The sequence below is a fragment of the Musca domestica genome, unplaced genomic scaffold, assembly GCF_030504385.1.
Source record: "Musca domestica strain aabys unplaced genomic scaffold, Musca_domestica.polishedcontigs.V.1.1 31, whole genome shotgun sequence".
In the NCBI taxonomy this organism is placed as follows: Eukaryota; Metazoa; Arthropoda; class Insecta; order Diptera; family Muscidae; genus Musca; species Musca domestica.
In genome coordinates this window covers 6459141-6467073 of record NW_026712309.1, presented here as the reverse complement: position 1 = coordinate 6467073, position 7933 = coordinate 6459141, and the positions used below count along the sequence as shown (strand labels likewise).

Genomic DNA, 7933 nt, shown 5'->3' with positions numbered 1-7933 from the left:
GTAGGGTTAGGCTCAGAAGGGCTTCAAAGATGATATTTAGGGGTTGAAATGGACCAGCAACTCAAAATGTTCCTGATTTTGCAGCCGTTATAAAGGTCACAAATAGAAACCAACGGACACGAAATCTTGCATGAAGTTAGAATTTAAGACAGCGGATAGAATGGACCACTACTTTTGTGTGAAAAAATACCAACATTACTTACATGTGATATCCGAAATACACAAAAGGCGAACTTCTAGCTTTTTTATGCTGATTTCGTTGACGAATATAGTCAAATAGCTTTTGAAGATGATCGCAAAATATTTAGGGGTTCAAATGAACCAAAAACAGAAAAAATCCTGATCACACAATTGAAGTCAATCGACACTCCTGAAAATATAGTTAAGCACAGTGAAGAATTCTAGCAATTTGGATGACCATTGGATTATATTTAGCCGTAAAATGGACCACAAAAACTAACAGCACGACGGAGTGCATAAATATCGGGAAAATGTCCCTGGTCAAAATGCTAAGGGAGACATCTGGGCAGTGCTCCGTGACATAATTTCAAAAGCGAAATCTTCCAAAATGAATTTGGACATGAGGGGGCTTCTTACATATTGTAGTGTTGTAGGGTATCACATGGTCGGCCCCGCACGACTATAGCCTTTGCTTACTTGTTTTAAAATAGTTTAGTGAAAAATCAAACAATTAGAATTTTTTTCCAATTGTAGGTATTTTTACCCTTATTCCGCCAAACAACTTTTATCAGATTTTTGACCCGTGAGTATCACTTTTAGAAAATTTTGCTTCGCGTTCGGGACTTACCCAGAGCAGAAAATCTTAAGCCCAGGCCAAAGGCCGGCTACTCACAAAAAGCATCAGTTTTAGCTGGGTTTTCGCGAAGCCGGTTTAATATACCCAGGAAAGAAAATCTCAAGCCTGGACATGTGCAAATTGTAGAAAAAATTAAATAAAGTTCAACATTTTATTTAAATACGATATATCAATAATTGGATTCATTTTTTTTTTTCTTTTTTTTAATTAATTATAAAAAATCACATTTCAATTCCTATTTCTTCTTCTGCAGATTCGACTCTTCGCTTTTGGATTAGCAGAGTTATACATCATATCGTCATATTTTGAAAATTAAAAGAATGTATCTTTGCATGTCATGCTGCACCACCGTAAAAATAGGTACTTCTGTACATATCCGTCAGAAAAAAAGCCTTGAAATGTCTCCACAACCCTTCAATTGTACACGTGTGATTTATTTAAATACGTTATAACAATAATTGGATTTTAAAATATTTGATTAATTATTAAACAACACATTTCAACAACAATTCAGCTAAAAATTTTACTCGCTCTTCCTCCGCTTTTGGATTGGAAGGGTTATACATCATACCGGCATATTTTAAAAATTAAATTAATGTATCTTTGCCGGTCATGCTGCACTACCATAAGAATAGGTACTTCTGTATATATCCATTAAAAAACATTTTCCGACGGCTATGTTCCGGCAGCGAAGACTTGAAATGCCTCCATAGCCCTTCAATTTTACACGTGTGATTTATTTAAATACGATATAAAAATTATTGGATTTTAAAATATTTGATTATTTATAAAAATCAAATTTCAATTCATTTTCTTCTTCTGCGTATTCAGCTAAAAATTTTACTCGCTCTTCCTACACTTTTGGATTACTAGTCTTATACATCATACCGGCATATTTTTAAAATTCAGAAAATATATTTTGCCGGCCATGCTGCACCACCGTAAAAATATGTACTTCCCTATATATCCGTTAAAAAACATTTTCCGACGCCTAGATTCCGGCATCAAATCCTTGAAATGCATCGGTAGCCCTTTAATTGTATTAGTGTGGTACTCTGTCTGAGGGTCCGCAGAATTTAGGGAATGATTCAACTTATGGTGGGTATAGCCCTCCTCCGACAGTGTGTCATTAGACTATAATATTTATACACAAATATTATTACTTGTATTTTACTACAATATAAAAAAACATACATACTAAAAACAACCACTTCCCTGCAGAAATTGTTCCAATACGTTCCAGATTGCACACCTGTAATATTGGCGGTTTTCATTATTGAATTTATGGGTAAATTACCGCACCATAAAAATATAAATGCCAATATTTGGTAGGTCGACTTTTCACTTATCTTAGTGAGTGTCCAGGCAATTAAGGATTTCAGAACATTTTCGGGGATTTGAACCCAAATCTCATGATTAAATAAATCATAAAGACCGGTTATACGCTCAATATTCATTTTCTTTTAGATAAAGAATTTAGGAACGCTTTAGCAAGTGGCATCGAGGGGATTGAAGAATGCGACGAATTATTTTTTTTGCCGAATGTTGTTTCCGACGAAAGCATGGAGGAGCCACTTGTGTTTAACAAGATCTTTGAGCCCCAATGCCAACTCGAAGGAGGCTGTGAACCACAAATCCCAGAGCCCGACGGCAAAACCTCCATTTGGTTGAATGCCTCGACAAAACTTTTAATCAACAAATATAAGGAGCTGCGGCCTTTAGTCGGAAAAGTGGCTTATTAAAAGAACAAATGTGGACTAAAATGTTTGAGAGCTTCAGGCGAATGGGTATGATTTTACGATTGCGCATGTGGAAAATAAATATTATAGTTTGGAGCGGCAATATAAGAACAGGCAGCATCACAATTCGAAAACTGACCGTGATCAAAAGATATGTCCCTGTTAAAGGTAGTCAAATTGTTCAAAAACAAGTTAAAAAGTATCAGTCGATTTTGCCGACAGATGCAAAAGCTCAGCCAATGTTTGTATATTTTAATTTATTTTGATTTGCTTAATAATTATATAAAAGTTGACCTTTACCACCCCATGGTGATTCCGAAAGAGTAGGACAATATTGTCCATTTATGTCACAAGCCTGATATAAATATTACAGCGTATCAGATATAGGTTATATCGACAGCTTCCTTTATTTTATATTAGACACATGATCATTTTTGGACGAACGCAGATATAATGGATCGAAGTATTCCACTTCATCTAATTCTGATAAATTTTCTGGGATGGGAAATTTTAACCCCTTTGTGGGGGCGGTACCAGAAAGAGTTAACCGACATTCTTACCTATCATGCGCACAAGCCTGTCAGACAGACATTTTTGTTGTATCAAATGTAGCATCTGTATCCATATGGCTGAGGGTAGAATCAAACTTTCCCATAATGGAAATTGAAAAAGTTCAGCTCGTCAAAGTTCGGTATTTTGGAAAATCTAGCTATAAGTGTACTAAAAGGTATCCGCTATATTGCTTAAATGGACAAAGCTAGAACAGATGAAACTAGAGTATTGAAATGTTGGTATTAGGCTCACTGTTAGTGTGTAGGGTTTGGATTTAAAGATACGTTTGAAAATATGAAGTGTAAAATATGAGTATAAAAATAACTAAATTTGATACAATATGGATAGGCGAATGGATAAAGGTGGACCTTTGAAATTTAGTATATAGTATTACATTAAACATGTTCGCAGAATAATTTTATTATTTTTTTATTACAGTGAACTTGACGAAATATTTCTGGAGAAGAAGTCAATTAATTCCGAGTATGTATTGGACAGCGAAGCAGAGGTTTCATTAAATGTGATTCATTAAATGTTTCTGAAACAGGTATAGTATATCATACTACAATATATCCTTTTTTGTGCTATTATGTATAGTGGCATGCTTTAATTTTTAGAAAATCTGGACATGATTCCATCAACTTTGAAAAAAAGGTAGACTAATTACCAAGATTATTTAAAGGAGTATGCTAGGGAAAGTGAAAAGCAATTACGAGAGCTGATAGAAAAAATGATGAAAAACGAGAAGAAAGGGCATTGAGAAAAGAGAAATTAGAGACAAAGAAAATTAAACTCCTGCAGTCTCTAATAAATTCCTTAAACAAATAAATTTTATGGTCCATGTTTTTAAAATAGTTAATGAATTTGGTTAATAAAATGATTTGTTATAGAATCAAGTGAAATCTTCAATAATAAATGCATGTTAATGAATATGAATATATCTTAAAAAAATTATTTTGTTAGGTACTTTTATTTTGATTATACCGACAAAGGGGATCTCTTACAGTATTACCTTGAGACACATTTGTTAATTCATAGGGCTCTTGCATTGGATTTGTGGTGATTTCAGATGTAAAATCGATATCGTCTTCGTTCGATAAATTATGCAGAACAGCAGGCTCTAATAAGGTGCCAAATCTTTCTGATTCCTCCATTATCTTTGTATGGGCTAATAAGAAATTGGTTACAGGGATATGCCGAATCACCTAGTAAATAATAATCTAAAATAAAATATTTATTTTTGTGTACATTAAAGTGTATGAGAATATTACCTCCGCAGTACGCAAACAACTTTCTCCCAATAGGCGAGTTTCTGAAAACCTAGGTGTCGAAGAATGAGGCAGGATACCCAACAAATATGTTAATAAATTTATTTTCTTCGTTACATATACCTTGAAAGTTACAACCACTTCCTATCTATATAATCGTCCTTTACAGAGCTAGAAGGGTCAATAACTATATACGTGCCGTCAATACAACCTGCGAAAAAAAAAATAAATGCATTTTTCTAACCAATCGAATATGTGGTACTACCTATTGCGTTTAAAAAAAAGCATTTGTTGTCAAAAAATGGTACGGACTTTATTTTTTCCTCCTTAGTAGACCATTTATCATTTCCGGGCTCATCGAACTCAATAAAAACGATATCCTTGATATGATTGCTCCTACCGTAAAAAGAGAAAGATCGAATTGGTATGCAATGTATCTATAACTGCACGCCTCGTGACCAGCAAACCACAAAAAACGAGGATATTCGCCTCTTCTGAGAATTTCTTGTCTGGGCGCATTGTATTATACGCCTCCCAGTTAAATAACGTTGGACATAGGCTTTTGAATAGGCTTTTTGATACACGAAAATGTCTTCTAAACCGTTTCTCCGTGTATGTTGGCACAATACGTTCAATGTATTCTTTGACCTATTTATTTTGTTTTTCTTTGTAATATGCAGAACATCATGGAAAAGTTCGTCTCCTCTTATCGATTTTTTCGTGATAAAAGACATTATTTTCATCATAAAAATATCGTAACAACTTTAGCAATTGTTCCTTAACATCCAAATCCATATTTGGGCTTAATAATTTACATCCACTGCCTCCAGAGACAAAATGATTTTCTTCGTGCATTTGTCTAAAAATGTCGGAAATAGTCTTTTATTTTCTTATTACATATTAAGAGTTTGTGCCGGCGTTAAGTACGGACGCGTTTTATTTTTCGTTGCTAATGAAAGTAAAGCAAAATAAATAATATAAAAGCAAACTGTACGCTATTAAATAAACTCAGAAAATAATATCTAAAAAAACCTGCTAAAAAATCCTTTTTATTAAGAATTTTTGCAAAATAGTTTTTTTCTACTTTATACTCTTTTTCCCCAAGCACATAAATCGGTTTGTTATAGTGTTAACAACAACAAGTGTATGTCACTCTCTCATACGGAAGAGAGAAACGCCGAGAGTTTTTCATGACAAAAATTTGCCAGGTGAGACTACTCCCAACGAAACAAGAGAATTGTCATATAAACAAAACAATGTAAATACGCCCAAAATAAATTCTATAAAGGTGCTATCACACGATGCGATTCCACATCAAGAAACTATCGCTTCAAATAAGCATGCGTCTCTTGAAAAAAACAAGAAGCAAAACAAAGATCCTCCAGGCATGGACCGATATGTCTTAGTAACAAAGCGAAAGGCTAGTTCTAGAACTCCAACCAAGGAACCAAAAGCTAAAACCCAAAAGTCTGTAAACAATGACCGCAACAACAGATTCTCAATTCTCGGCTCGAATAACGAGACTGATGAAATGCACCATGGTACATAAGGAACGCAAACATCCACAAGGACCTAAATATACTTACTGTTGAAGAAGAAATAAAGAAGCTTTGCCGAAAGTACTTAAACAAACTATTCGAGCACCCAAATAACTTGGCCCGCCAACTCCTACTATTCGGAGGACACGATAGACTGTGCATATGTGACACTCTTTCTATCATATAGTTTATTTTTTTGTCTTACTCTCCCATTATTATCAGCTCTTGTCTGGCCAATTGAACGTCGCCCACTGTTATACTTCTATAGGTAGTAGCATGCTAAATTGGAAGCTGCTTCTGTGCAGAAATCGATAAGACTATTACTGTAGTCCGCGGCATGATTAGATGTAACTGTATCTAAACAAAGCAACATTATATCCGTAAGACTATTTCTGTAGTCCGCGATTCACTTAGATATAACTGTATCTAAACTAATCTTAACTACCTACTCAATTAATTCACGGATATAACTGTATCCACAAGCCCACAAAATAACACACATCTATATCATAAAAAAGTTAAGTTAGTTCTCCTATAAAAATAGGTAAAATAATTTTTTAAGTTAAACGTTTTTATATTAAACATAAATTCCAATGTTTAAGGTAAGTGTACTAAAAACCAAAAAATAATAAAATAGATACATTCGTGGGAATTATAAACAGATGCATAGACTAGACTAAAATAAAACCGTGGGGCACGTCAGTTGTGGACAATCGTTGATTAAAATGTTTGTTTTGTAATGTTACACTATAATTAATTATGTTTTGTCGTTTAAGGTGAAACGATTCCTCGCCAGCCAGCAGTGTGAAGGATAAACTTGTCCAACGATAAACTAGTTGATAGATCTCTGTTATTTACATGGAGTGTATAACTATTGGAATTTCCATGAGCAAGAAAATAGAAAATAATTTCCTCACCATCTGCGGACCAACTGCCTAACGATGAATTAAACGGTAGTTCTACCGCTCATTAAGTCCTTTAAAACCGTTTAACTTAAAAAGTTATTTTACCTATTTTTGTTTTCTAGCTTTTAGTTTTTATTTCGCATTCTGTTTAATTCATTTAGTGCTTCATTATTGCAAGGTTTCTTTATTGCAGTCCAACTCCTCTATACGTAGTCCCTGCAAAGATCTTACTCTTCTAAAAGCCACGTAGGCTTGACCTTCTTAAAACAGTTTCACATCTAAGTATACGACTGCGTGATCCACAGTGCTGCCCTGCATTTTCTGTATTGTAGAAGCCCGTAATTGTACTTGGCTGGAAACTGTATGGCTTTCGGGTGTATAATATGTACTCCTTATCTTGCGAACTCAATTCGGATGGAAGGTACATCTGGCGTATACCCTTAACACTTCGTTATTGCAAACTCATCACTCGTGTCTTGAACAAGTCTTCCCATTAAAATACTAAAATGTTGAATTGTTAGCTCACCGACTCTCAAAGCATTCAAAATATCAATAAATGTCTGGTCACCTTGCTGAAGCGTATTTTCAGTTAATTCAAACAGCGTAAATAAACGCAAGAGATGTGCAGCTGGTTGGAGATGTTCTGGTTGTTGTCAATAAGTATTATTTTTTTTTCTCTAGACACAAGTACACCTTCTGTCCAAAAAGATCTATTAAACATCATATCAAACAGTTAATGGAGCATGATTGTTTTGCACGATGATATATCTCGTAGAAAATTAAATTTAATAATTCTGCAATCATTATCACTTTACATTATTTATACAAAGACTTTACCAGAACGAGGACCTTTATTAATAATTTTTGGTAGTGTTCTTCAAACATAAAAAGACCTTAAAATACCCGAATTTGGCGAAATCAAATGGAAACCTAAAATTTTGCACACATGTGTATTTTGCCACCAAGCAAGTTAAGTTCTTAAATAGACCATGTACCTCCCAATATTCGGTATTCTGATGATTTCAGCTATATTTGTTTTAGCGGAATAATTTCTAATTTCTTATTTTATGTTCGTAATAGGTACTAGAAACTATGACAAAAAATCGCGTATGCG

The 7933-nt window shown here is 34.2% G+C and overlaps 1 long non-coding RNA gene across 1 annotated transcript; it reads right to left on the bottom strand.

Annotated features, from left to right (window-relative positions):
• Nucleotides 1-4076: 4076 nt before the first annotated feature.
• Nucleotides 4077-5527, bottom strand: LOC131803622 (uncharacterized). Its single transcript, XR_009342690.1, has 3 exons — nucleotides 4642-5527; nucleotides 4380-4587; nucleotides 4077-4328 (listed from the first exon to the last, which is right to left on the bottom strand). It is a non-coding gene; the product is annotated as an uncharacterized LOC131803622 (long non-coding RNA).
• Between the last annotated feature and the right edge of the window lie 2406 nt (nucleotides 5528-7933).